The sequence below is a fragment of the Euphorbia lathyris genome, chromosome 3 (genome assembly GCF_963576675.1).
Source record: "Euphorbia lathyris chromosome 3, ddEupLath1.1, whole genome shotgun sequence".
Lineage (NCBI taxonomy): Eukaryota > Viridiplantae > Streptophyta > Magnoliopsida > Malpighiales > Euphorbiaceae > Euphorbia > Euphorbia lathyris.
In genome coordinates, this window is record NC_088912.1 from 84,328,788 (window position 1) to 84,343,150 (window position 14,363).

Consider the following 14,363-nt stretch of genomic DNA (forward strand, 5'->3'; position numbering starts at 1 on the left):
AAGCGAAGAGGGAAGAATCGGCCCTCGGAACTAGCCAACCGGACTCAAGGCCGTCTCTTAGGACTTGGAGGTGGAACTCTCGAGCTTGGTGATGAATGATGGAGCGGAACGTTGATGGAACGTGGGAATAACCGAACAAGCTCTCGAGGTGGGAGAGTTTTATTACATAAAAACTGAATCTAAAACTAAAATGACAAGAATCAAAAGAAGTAAAATGTAGATATGTTCAAGTGTATCTAAATGAGTGCTATTCGCTCTTATTTATACATCAAGCTAGGGGTAGAATTGTAACTTCACAAGGTACAAGTATGGAGCAACATTATTTGGTGCAGAATTCTCAGGACACGCCCTGCGTGTCTTGCAATACGCCCTGCGTGTCTTGCTATACGCCCTGCGTGTTTTAGCTCCTGGCATTTTATTGCTCGAATTACCCCATGTACGCCCTGCGTCTCCCAAAACACGCCCCGCGTATCCCAAAACACGCCCTGCGTATTGATAGTTGACTTAGGGGACAATGCAGTCTGACTTTCAGGATTAGGCCAATTATTTCCGACATGTGTCATACGCCCCGCGTAAGGTGTCATACGCCCCGCGTGTGCTGAGTCATTTCCACATGGTGCCTGCGGATAAGGCAATTATTTCTGACACCATGTTTTACGCCCCGCGTAAATGCCGATACGCCCCGCGTAAATGATGATACGCCCCGCGTATTTGAGTATATTTTCACTCCTTCCTCGTACATGAAATACAAATCTTTAGCTTGACGTTTTATTTTTTAATATCAACTAAAAATAAAGAAAATTAACCGAAAGTAAGGAATTTATTTTTATTTTGTTATTTTATTAAAACACTCTATTTTTGTAATTAAACTTATTTATTTCTTATAAAATTAAACCGTAAATCACGCTAAAAGATAGGGACGAAACGCCCCTATCAGCTATCTATTTCTTCTTCTTTTGCTGATTGTTGCCTTCAGCTTGAGTTCTTCGCTGATCTTTCTTCTCCCCCGTTTTGCCAGCACCGGGTGGAGGCAGTTTAAAGGAATCCAAAAGAACAGCTCTGGTGAGCTCAGCAGAGAAGGTCTTCAATCGATCAGCACTCTCATCTAATCCATCAAAGATAGGAGCACCGTTGCTGAGGACCTCATGATTAATACCAATGTTAGCAGCGCTAAGCATACTAAGTACACAAGCTTGTCCTTTTCCCAGCCATGTGATTGTGTCTGTCAGCGCAGCAAATGAGTTGTGGAAGGTTTTGAGAAGTGAAGTGTCATAGTGCTCGCGCTGAAGATTGGTGTGTCTGACATGGTCAAATATCTTCTGGGAAGTGGTCAGTATTTGATCCTGTTTGAGCTGGTCGGTGTCCATTTCTTCCTTGTGCAGATTGAGGAGACGAACTACCTCACTGAGTTGCTCCATTGAGCACTGAGATGTGTTTGCTAGCTGTGCATTTGTTTTGTTTTGTTCAGTATGAAGCTGAGCAAACAACATCTTCAACTCAGATGAAGTGGCGAGATTTAGGTTCACATCTGACAGGTTCTGAATTTGGGAAAACAGAGAAGTGAGGCATTGTACCGTTGTCAGCTGGATCTCAGCCAGCTTAGCAATTGCGTCCTGCCTTGCTTGATGTGCTTGGGAAGATAGTAAAACACTTAGCAGATCCTTGAGTTCCTTAACTTCATTGAGAAGTTGAGTTACTTAAGAAGGCTGAGTTGTTTCTACGTGTGAGATGACAGCAGCAGGAGGAGTTGAGTGCTGAATGTCTCTGATCAGAGCCTGCACTGAGTCAATGATTCGTTGACTGGACTCAGTGACATTTATGGTGGCCTGAGAGAGTGGATGGATAGCAGTTTGACCGGATATAGAAGGAGTTGCTGGGTCAGTGACTGGAGTTATAGTTGGATTCTGCACATGAGTTGATTGTGTAGTTGTTGGGTCAGCAGATATAGTCTCAGTTGTGCAGTCAGGTTGGATAGGGGAACTGACTGGAACTGAGTTGTCTTCGAGCTGCTGCTCGGTTTGGATTGGTGGGTTGGCAGAGATGGTTTGTTCGGCTTGTTCCTGAGTAGAAACAGAGGCTTGTTTTTCTACTGCTTGTGAAGGCTGAGTAGGTGGTGCAGAAGGAGCAGCATTGCGAAAGAACTTCATTTTGATCTTTGAGGGATCATTCACTGGAGCGGTGACTGGTTGGTCTAAGATGCTTGCCTTTACCAGTCTTTTTATTTTCTTCTATATAAGAGGAGGCTCAGCTTGATTGTCATCAGCTTGAGATGGAGAGACTTCTGCATTCTGATCAGCAGTGTGCTGGTCAGTTTGCTCTTGTTGTTGTTCAACTCCATCAGCTGACTCAGTGTGAGCTTGGTCAGCTTGATCATCTTCACTGGCTGTCTCATTAGAGTCAGCTTCTTCCTCTTGCTCTTGTGCATCCACTTCATCCTCAGTATCATCTTTCTCAAGCTCGTCTTTGACCTGAGAGACGAACTGTTCGTCTAGGTCCACTTCATTTTCCCTTTACTTAGCTTCTTCAGTACGATGCTGAGCATGATGTGATGGTGTAGTGACAACGAAGTCAAGTGGTAGGGCATCGATGGGTGAAAGGGAAAAGGTCTTCTGCTTCTTTTGAGGGGGATCAGGTGTATCCTCAGTTGCAGGCTCATCTTGCCTGCTGCGTTTTTCGGCTGACTGAGTATGGTTTTGATTTGACTCAGTAGCCGATTTGGACCTCTTGGACTGGGGCTCAGCTTCCTTGGATGGGGTGCCAGTAGGCTTCCTTTTTCTGATAGCTGAAGCTTTTGTCCTTCGTCCTTTGGCTTGAACAGTTACCTCAGCAGGTAGCTCATCTTCAGCTTGGTCTTCTGGCTGCTCAATGAATTTGCCTTTCTTCAAAGGCTGACTAAACTTGAGAGCACGCAGTGATGCTGCTGTGATCTCAGATCCCTTTATACATTCTTCTCCTTGTAGGTCTACCTTATGGTCAAGTAAGATCTTGGTGATCAGCGAGCCCAGCCTAACGTTATTTGTGCTGCGCAGGAATCCAGCCACGAGAAATACTGGCATGTTGATCGGCTTGTATGTCAGCATGTGCCAGATGAAGCACTGCTCGAAATGGGACGCTGAGCTGGTGCAGTTGATCTTCTGGTAGATCAGGTTGACCAGCAGGTAATGGGCCATCTTCTGATGTTGACCCATAGACGAGCTGGATACTTCTCCGACGTACCCAGTAGGCTTACAGAAGGTTTGATCATAGTAGATGTCCTCCTGGTCACCATTCCTTCTTAGCTCAGCACCCTCAGTCTTAAGGCTGAGTAGGGATCCCAGATAGGTTGGGTTGATGAAGATGGTCTTTCCCTTTACTTTGGTGGCTAGATAATCATGGTTCTTGGCGTCAGCTTTAAGGTTATGGTAGAATTCCATAACCAGGTCAGGGTAGGTTGGGAATCTAATGGAGAATAGCTCACTCCATCCATTGTTCTTGATCCAATCACAGAACGGTTGTTCTGAGTCGATGAAAGTCTGGGATACCCAGCAAGAGGGTTCTACTTTCCATTCTCATACATTCTCGAATACTCGAATGTATTGTCTGGCTTTGGCTGGTTTCACTTGAGCTTGAATGTCTTTTCCTTTGCCATGTCCATCAGCTTTGGAGGGTGAAGGCTGAGTTGAGGGATTGTTGCTTGTTTGTTCATCGGTGGTGGTCTTGGAACGACCGGTACCGGAGATGTTGAAGGAGGCTTTAGTCATCTTGGGAGAGAAGTTTGTGATTTTAGGACTTAAGTTCTTAAGGAATTTCTGAAGCTTTTGAAAGTTCAGTACGCGTAGAGAACAAGTAGTGGGGAAATACCCACTATTTATAGACTTTACAATTAGGATTTCCGTTTGAATTTAGGTCGGTTTTGCCCTTGGGTTGTCCAATCGGCAGAAATCCGGACATTTATGACACTTTATGACATATTCGGCGCATGTGTTGTACAAGTGTCATTACGCGTGCGTTTGCATTGAATGCTAATGATTACTTTTACTCAGCGTTTGTTGTTACAAACATTCCATATTCTGAGTAGTCAGTTTTGTTCAGCGCATAGTTAGACAGATAAGTTACTCGGTCTGAGATAACTTACTCGGTGTGCATTAATTACTGAGCATGTGATTTTGAATAATAGATTTTAAGCACTTAGCATGTTATCACTCAGCATGCATATATCACATTTGCACTTAGGAATTTAAGACAGTGGGTTAAACATACCAATGGCTTCTCTCAGTACGCTGAATTGCTCTCGTGCTAGAGGCTTTGTAAAGATATCAGCAAGCTGCTCATCTGTTGGCACATAGGTCAGCTTGATTTCTTCCTTGAGTACATGATCTCTGATGAAGTGATGTCTTATGCTGACATGCTTCATCCTGCTGTGCTGGATTGGGTTCTTTGAGAGGTCAATTGCACTTTTGTTGTCGCATTTAACTTCAATTGTCTTTGTTTGAACACCATAATCTTCAAGCTGTTGCTTAATCCATAGGACTTGAGCAACACAGCTTCCAGCAGCAATGTACTCAGCTTCAGTGGTAGACAGGGCTACTGATGTCTGCTTCTTGCTGAACCAAGATACAAGACAACTTCCTAGGAAATGGCATCCTCCAGAGGTGCTTTTTCTTTCCAGCTTGTTCCGTCCATAGTCAGCGTCAGTGTATCCGATGATTGTAAAATCATGAGTATTTGGATACCACAATCCTGCATTCACTGAGCTTTGCAAATATCTAAGGATCCTTTTTACAGCTATGTAATGGGATTCCTTAGGGTTAGCCTGATATCTAGCACAATAACATACTGAGAATTGAATGTCCGGCCTACTTGCTGTTAAGTAAAGTAAAGAGCCAATCATACCTCGGTACACCTTGCTGTCTACTGACTTACCATTTTCGTCAGCGCAGAGGACAGTGTCAGTGCCTATAGGAGTGGATATTGGCTTGCAATGTTCTAGTTCATATTTCTTCAATATCTCATTGGCATATTTAGTTTGACTGATGAAGATGTCATTCTTTCCTTGTTTGATTTGAAGTCCAAGGAAGAAGTTAAGTTCTCCCATCATTGACATTTCGAACTCAGTCTGCATTTGCTTACTAAATTCCTTGCACATAGATTCATTAGTAGCACCAAATATAATGTCATCTACATATATTTGAGCCAGCAGGGTATCTTTACCCTTCCTCTTAATGAATAAGGTTGTATCAGCTTGACCCCTGACATAGTTTCTAGTCAGTAAGAAGTTGGTCAGCCTCTCGTACCAAGCACGTGGTGATTGTTTGAGACCATACATAGCCTTTTTGAGTTTGTAAACGTGGTTTGGGAACTTAGGATCCTCAAACCCTGGAGGCTGATTAACGTAGACTTCCTCGTTTATAACTCCATTAAGAAATGCACTCTTAACATCCATTTGAAATAATTTAAAATTCATATAAGATGCATATGCACATAAAATCCTAATTGCTTATAGCCTTGCCACTGGGGCAAAGGTCTCACCGTAGTCAATACCTTCTTGCTGACTGTAGCCCTGAGCTACAAGTCTTGCTTTGTTTCTGACCACGTTTCCTTGTTCATCCAGCTTGTTCCTGAAGACCCATCTTGTTCCAATGGTCTTCTGGCTCCTTGGATGTGGCACTAGCTCCCATACATCATTCCTCCTGAATTGGTCGAGTTCCTCTTGCATGGCATTCATCCAGAATTCGTCATGCTCAGCTTCAGTAAAGTTCTTCGGCTCCTGAACAGAGACGAAGGCTACATTGCTGGGGTACTTCCTGAGTTGATTCCTTGTCATCAGGGTATTTCCAGCTGAGTCAAGAATTGCATTTTCTGAATGCCCTCTTGGGACTATTATCTCCTTAGGTAGATTCGTGTCTTGTTCTATCCGTGTTTCAACATTTTCTGCAGAAGTAGATTGGTCAGTGAAAACAATTTTAGGTTCACTCTTACTCTTGGTCAGCCGTTTTGTGAAGGACTCAGTAGCTGGTTCTTGATCAGCAGGTGCTGAGTTTGGTTCATCTTCTATCAGCGGCTGGTATCTTCCTGCAGGGTTAGTTTCATCGAATTGCACATGTATAGATTCTTCTAAAACTTTGGTTCTCTTATTAAAAACTCTGTATGCTTTGCTGTTTGTTGAGTAGCCTAAAAAGATAGCCTCATCAGCTTTTGAATCAAATTTGGCTAAACTATCTTTGGTATTTAAAATGAAACATCTACAGCCAAAGGCACGAAAGTATCCAATATTGGGCTTTCGTCCTTTCCAAAGTTCATAGGGGGTTTTCTTTAAGATAGGTCTAACTAAAGCCCTATTGAGAATATAGCATGTTGTGTTAACAGCTTCTCCCCAAAAGTACTTTGGAAGCCTATGCTCATCCAGCATTGTCCTAGCAATTTCAAACAGAGTTATGTTCTTCCTTTCAACAACCCCATTTTGCTGAGGTGTTCTAGGAGCAGAGAAGTTATGATCAATGTCACTGGCTTCACAGAATTCAACAAATTTTTTGGTTCTTGAATTCTCCACCATTATCACTACGGATGTGAGCTAATTTTAGGTCTTTCTCATTTTCAATTTTTCTGACCAAATTTGAAAATGTCTCAAAGGTCTCATCCTTGCTGGTCAACAGGATAACCCACGTGTAACGAGAGAAATCGTCTACAATGACCAAGGAAAATCTTCTTCCACCCAGACTCAGCGGCTGGACTGGACCGAAGAGATCCAAGTGTAGCATTTCTAACAGACGCTTAGTTGAGACAATGTTTTTACTATGAAAAGATTGTTTGGTTTGTTTTCCAGCTTGGCAAGCATGGCATAATTGATCTTTTTGAAATTTAAGTTCAGGCAGTCCCTCAACCAATTGCTTTCTTGCTAATTTGGCCAGGAGGTCCATGCTTACATGACCAAGTCTCCTGTGCCATAGCCAGGAATTTTCTTCCTTAGAAACTAAGCATACAGTTTTTGAAAACTTTTTCTCTAGGTTTAGCATAAAAACATTATCTATCCGAGGGGCAGTTAAAATCAACTCATTTGTTTTTCCCTCGTATATTTTACATCCAGTAGCATCAAATATAACTTTTCTCCCATTGTCACATAGCTGAGCTATGCTGAGTAAGTTATATTTGAGTCCGCTGACTAGGGAGACAGATTCAATAGTAGGATTACCTCCAATGGTGCCTGACCCTACTATCTTACCCTTTTTGTTGTCTCCAAAACTTACGCCTCTTCCTCGTTTACGCTCAAATATGATGAATTGAGTTTCATCACCAGTCATGTGCCTTGAGCATGCGCTGTCAATATACCACATTTTTTACTTCTCAGCACACCTCAGGCTTACCTGCATTGTGATCAGTTTCTTTTAGGTACCCAATTCTTTTTGGGTCCTGGCTTGTTAGGTTCAACAGGTAAAGCATCATATTTTATCTTATAGCGACATACTTGTAAGGTATGGCCATTTTTCCCACAGAAGTCACAACTGACCTTCTGTTTAGGTTGTCTCACTGACTTGTCAGCACCCCAGTGCTGAGCATGCCAGCACACCTTAGTGGTGTGGCCCTTCTTCCCGCAGAAGTCACACTGGACTTTCCGCAGGGGATTCCATCTCTATTGAGTACCTTAGTACTGAGTTCTCAGCGGAGTGTTTCTTTTAATAGGAACCTTTAATCGGTTCTGGATAGTTGTGACATCATTTCTCAGTTTCTTTGAGACTAACTGGACTTCAGAGACATGCTCATGTATGATTTTCATATTATCATGCAGAGTTGAGTTGTCCTGTAGAAGGAATCTGAGATCACTCAGTTTAATCTCTTCTACTTCATCACAGCGCCGGTTGAGTGCTCTAATCTTCTTATTACACTTTTTGACAAGTGTATAGAGATCACTCAGGGCATTACCCATTTCATTTTTTAGTAGAGAGAGTGAGATTACCTCATTAGATTGCTCTTCATTATCTGATTCATCAGAATGGTCAGCATGCTCAGAAACGCATGGCTCAGCAAGTTCGTCAGCCATGAAGCATATCTTCGCTGACTCTGTGGCCTCAGCTTCAGTTGATGAAGAATCATCACTGTCACTCCAAGTTGCCACCATTACCTTCTTGCCATTCTTTTTGTCTTTCCTCAGCGTTGGGCAGCTTGACTTGATGTGGCCAGTTTGATGGCACTCAAAGCATGTAATGGGCTTTGAGCTGTCCTTTTTGTATTTGCTGTCGCTTGAGTCAGCCTTATACTTATCAAACTTCCTATAAGGCTTTTTGGAGTATTTGTCATTTCTTTTGAATAGCCTCTTCATTTTTCTTGTGAACATAGCCATCTCCTTATCGTCAGTTGAGCCATCATCAGTTGAGTCAGCTTTCATGACAAGTGACTTTTGCTTTTTGTCTTCGGATTTTTCCTTCACCTCGAAATTCTTCATAGATATCTCATGGGTCAGCAGTGAGACGATAAGTTCATCACATTTATAGGTGGTTAAATCCTGAGCTTCTTCAACGGCTATCTTCTTGGCTTGCCAGTCTTTAGGAAGACTCCTGAGTATCTTTTTGACTTGTTCTTCCTCAGTGAAGATTTTTCCAAGTCTTTTGAGCTCATTTATGATGTTGGTGAATCTTGCATTCATTTCAGAAATCCCCTCATCATTGTTCATTTCGAGCAGCTCGTACAGTCTCATCTGCTGGTTCACCTTGGACTCCTTCACCTTGTTGGTTCCTTCGTAGGTGACCTCTAGCTTCTTCCAGATCTCTTGTGCTGACTCACAACCTGATATTTTGTTGTATTCTACAGCATCCAGCGCACAGTGAAGCATATTTATAGCCGAAGCATGATTTTGTAGCTTTTTGAGATCATCTTCTGTCCATTCAGCCTCAGCTTTTAAAACTGTTTGGCCGGCCACAACTTTCACAGGTACAAACGGACCTTGGACTATAGATAGCCAGGCACTCATGTTTGTAGCCTGAATGAAGTTCTTCATCCTATTCTTCCAAAAGGTATAGTTTGACCCGAAGAATAGGGGAGGCCTAGTAATGGACAACCCCTCAGGTAATATCTGAGTTGTCTGGTTTCCAGGGAGAAACCGAGTGCTGTTTTTGCCCATGGTAGGGATCAGCTCAAGGTTGTTAGACCTTTAGCAATGAGCCTTTAGGCTCTGATACCACTTGTTTGTCCCTTGTAAGGTTGCAAATATAGTTTCAAGGGGGGGGGGGGTTAGCAACTATTTGACCTTTTTCTTAGAATTAGGGCAAACTTCTTTTTCTTAAGAAAAGAATATATGACAGCGGCGCTGAGTAATCAGCAAGACACTAGCTTAGTTAACTAGTGACTAGGTCAGTTTCTTTGCTTAAGTCAGGAAATAGCACTTAGAGTCTATTCCTGAACTAAGTCGTTTGCAGCGCACAACTCAGCTTGACCTCTTTTACTTGGTCAGTTTTAGTTTATATTAAGCAAGCAATATATTAAGGAGTTAAGGGTTAGAAATACTTCACTCAGTGGAGTTATCCAGGTTCGGCTTCTTCTAAGCCTACGTCCTGTCCCCGGAACACGTTCCGAGATTTCAAATTCACTACTAAGCTCTTTAAAGGTAGAGCCTCAAAAACCCTTTACAAATCAGAAGCTGAGTATAACAAGAGTACCTTCCTCTATACCTCTACTCACTTCTATTCTAATTCACTAAGTACTAAAACCGAGTACTCAGCTTCTCCTTTCTAATTCTAGAAATGATTAAGATTTGTCCTAAACAACAATTGCTAGAACACCTTAGATGATTGAAGATCAATCACTCTAGACTTTTACACAGATATGAAATTGTAGTGTAAGATTTGCTTTGCTTTTGGGTGCAGAACTTTTGTATGCTTTTGGTCAGCGTAACGGCTTTTGCTCAAAGTTCTGTATCGAATGAGGATTCTGAAGACTCTATTTATAGAGAGCTGTGAGGGCATCCGGTCATTTCGAATTTCGAAATAACCGTTGGAGGGAAACGGCTATATGTCGTTTTCACTCAGTCTGTCAGCAGTTCTCTTAGCCAATCAGATTCCAGCATCTCCTGTTCTTCGGACAGTGTGGCAGTATGTTCCTCCAATTCTAGTAATGTCAAACAGACAGCTTCCTGCGTCTTCTGTTCTTTACCGAAAGAGGAAATACTTAGTCTGGAAGTTGCCTTATGCTCAACGGCTGTCTTGTACGTTTTGTCGAGACAGCTCAGCAGCTTCTTGCCGAAGTTGTCTACGTGGATCTTCTGGATCCTTCTTTGCTCAACTGCGTTTCAACACTCAACGGCAACGTTTTGTAATACGGGGGCTGAGTGGTCTTGGCCTTGTTTGACTTGGGCTTTGACTTTCATATAGGGCTTGGGCCTTATGATCTTTATGTCTTATAACAATTATAAAATCAATATTGAACAAACACATTAATAACAATAAATCAAAGCGTTTAAACTTAGTGTGTTGTAGAATATTTAGTTGCACTTAAATAATTTTGTCAAATCAAAATCCTGTGGAAAGGTGTTTCAACAAACTCCCCCATTTTGATGTTGGCAAAACTATTCAGCAAGGAACTCAGCATTGAGCTCCCCTATGATAGTTGACCTATTTGACTAAGTAAACTCCCCCGTCAGGGCTGAGCTACTGACTTAGTTTTATTCTAAACATTTTAAGGTTTAATTGAATAAGTCTAAGGTCAGTTTTCAATTATAGGTCAGCTTATGGGATATATTCTATTTTACTCAGTCTTCAGCGGAAGATTTGTATAGTTAAAGAGCGCTGAGTAATTAATTGTTCAATTGTTCATTTTAGACAAGTTCAAACATTATTTTTACGCAACATGCATTCAACAAGTATTTTACTCATTTACTGAGTTTAATTTGTATTTAGAAGATGCATTCATAATACTTAGCATTGAAGGATAAATAACACAAGTTGAGTTAATAATTCAAGTATTGTAACATAGAACAGTCAGCATACATTATACATGTTGTACGAAGAAGAAAAATAAGCTAAGTGTAGATTAATTTGTGGTTGGCTACCTATTTATTCTTCTTTTGCTGACTGTTGCCTTCAGCTTGAGTTCTTCGCTGATCTTTCTTCTCCCCCGTTTTGCCAGCACCGGGTGGAGGCAGTTTAAAGGAATCCAAAAGAACAGCTCTGGTGAGCTCAGCAGAGAAGGTCTTCAATCGATCAGCACTCTCATCTAATCCATCAAAGATAGGAGCACCGTTGCTGAGGACCTCAGGATTAATACCAATGTTAGCAGCACTAAGCATACTGAGTACATAAGTACCGTGTCTGTCAGCGCAGCAAATGAGTTGTGGAAGGTTTTGAGAAGTGAAGTGTCATAGTGCTGGCGCTGAAGATTGGTGTGTCTGACATGGTCAAATATCTTCTGGGAAGTGGTCAGTATTTGATCCTGTTTGAGCTGGTCGGTGTCCATTTCTTCCTTGTGCAGATTGAGGAGACGAACTGCCTCACTGAGTTGCTCTATTGAGCATTGAGATGTGTTTACTAGCTGTGCATTTGTTTTGTTTTGTTCAGTATGAAGCTGAGCAAACAGCATCTTCAACTCAGATGAAGTGGCGATATTTGGGTCCATCTTCAGATTACAACTATAAAAGGACAAGTACACTTCTTGGATCCTTTGCCAAATTACAAGAGAAAAATAGCATACATACAAAGCACATCAAAATAAGAAAAAGGTCTTACACCAAATTTCTAGCTCTGTGTAAAAGCTAGTTTGATTTTGTAATCATATAAAGTGTTCTTTGCCTGAAAAAGAACAAGTTTGTATCAATTGTAAAATTGAGAGAGTTGTGCCGAGTACTCGGTTTTAAGTACTCAGCGGTAGAGAAATCTAGGTGTTCGGTTATAGCACTTAGTAGGAGTTGAGTAGACAAATAGAGGAAGGTACTCTTGCATATTCAACTGCCTTGTAAACGGTTTGTGCTCTACCTTTAAAGATCTCAGTATTGGATTGAAAAAGCCCGGAGGGATTCTGGGGACTAGACGTAGGCGAAGAGGCCGAACCAGGATAAGTCGTGCTGAGTAATCTCTAACTCTCTCTCTCAATATACATTTATATGTGTTGCTTGCTATATTTACTCAGTATATAAATTGTTTAAAATTGACACTGAGTAAATCAGAGTGCTGAGTTGGAAGCTGACCACAAAAGTGTCATTTCCCAACTCGAAAGTAAAACAGTTCTAGTCAGTATTTGACTAAAGCCGTCTTACGCCTCACTCGGCCGTGCTGACCAAAACTGAGTTGTGAAACTCAAAGAATTATATTAAGTCAGCATAATTAAAAAGAAAAAGTTATATTAGTTCCTAACCCCCCTGGAACTAATCACATGGGACCAACAAAAAGGCCTTGGATTTCTATGATGAAATGTATGCAGATAACAATAAGTTGCTCCAGTTGGAGGAAGAAATTCAAGCTTATTTTGCTTTGTTGCAAACTATTAAAGATCTTCGTGATCATACAGCAGAAAGAGCCAGGCTGGATCAAGAAAAAGAAGAGCAATATAATGCTCAAGAGAAAGAGCTGTTGGCCTTAGAATGACATATTAGACCGATCAAGCTTGACCAAGAGCCGTAGATCATGAAAGAGTTTTGTTGGCTGCTGCTCAACAAACATATCTTGTTGAGTTGGAGATTTCTGAAGAGAAGGCTGTGACAGACCAGGAGAAGATGGAGCAGCAAGTACGTGATGTTGATGCCCTGAACCTAAAATGTGTAACCTGTTTGAAAGCTTGGCAATACTTCAAGAACATCGACCTCAATAGCTTGTGAACAATTTATTTTCTTTCTTGAACAAATTTGAAGTGCCATGGTTTTGGCACTTTCTAGCTTTCTTTTTGAACAACTGTTCATGCGAAATGGCCTTTGGTTTTGGCCTATCATAAATGGGTTGCTAAGAGCCACTTTCATAAACGAGCAAGTATCTTGGGGTCCTTCTATATCATAAATGGGTTGCTAAGAGCCACTTTCAAATATCCTTGACCGGGTTCAAAGTCGTCTAAGTAGTTGGAAGGCTACTTGTCTCTCTTTGGCATGCCGGATGATGCTAGTGTGAGCGGCCACGAAACTCTATTATCCTAATATTGGGAGGGATTTTGGCAAATGGGATTTCACTTATCATTTTTAAGGATGATGCTTAGCGTGTCCCTTCCGGTGTATGCATTCTTTTGACTATTTCTCTAACCCATTTATCATGTTTTGAGATTAGATTAATTATTTCAGAGTCTCCACCGAGTTTTAATGTTCGGGAATATGTCAAAAGTTTAGATGGCACATGGGCTCACAACATGCCATCTCTTTAGAGTTAGGTTCGTGACCTAGACAGTTCAAGGGGTTTGATCTTTATTAAAATATCATTATATTTCTATTCCAAATTCATTGTATATCGTTTGAGCATTCGAAAGCGATAAATAAGTACTGAAATATAAAATTATTACATCATTTTCACAAATGGTACCATTCTGCCCTAATACATCAAATCTAGCCCTATAAAAATAAATCTATTAAACTTGCAAGACAATAAACGTTAGTCGCGAGATATTGAGACCCGTCTTTCGGATTTAACTACGACGTCGGACTCGATCAAATATGACGCATTCATTCCTAAGATCTAACACGTCAACATGCAATTATTCCGAAGCCTAGTCCATTCATCTAAATAGATTTTAGTTGAAATGATGGAAATACCCTTACACCTAGATTGCTTTTATCCTCATTTATAAAAGGCAGAAATAATGAACTTACCGAATCTAAAACCTAAACTACCTAGATAGAAAATATGGATCTGCTCGTTTGTTCCCTGTTACTGATATGAGGAAGTCCCCGATCGGTAATATGGTCCCCGATCAGAGACCAAGTCTTCAATCGAGGACTGCCTTTTGGGCAGACCCTCTGTTTTCGTGTTAGAACCAGAAAACAAGGGAAAGAAGAAGGAAAAAGGAAAAAACAAACAGATAGCAAGCAGTAGGGATGGGCTTTTAAAACCTTCAAAAGTTACCTCTGAAATGCTTTTCCAGTTTTTGGTGCAAAGTAGGCTGACGTACGCGTGATTGTAACTTGAGCAGCAACCTAGACCCCATGCAACAAGATATTTGAAATGATCAGAACGTGGTATTACACTAGTTTGAATCGAAACCCACTAGTTTTAAAGAGAATTTGACCCAAAAGATCAATTCTGGAAGTGTGATGACTTCAGAATTGAAAAATCAGTGAAGAACAATTGTATGAAACGTGTTTCTTCGACTAATAACTTTGAAATGTGTTGTATTTGGGTGTTGGAACCGTTAAAAATGACTGTTTTGGCAAGATTTGTGTAAAAACCTCACTTTTTAACTCAATGTCACTCACTTTCAATGAGTTTCAC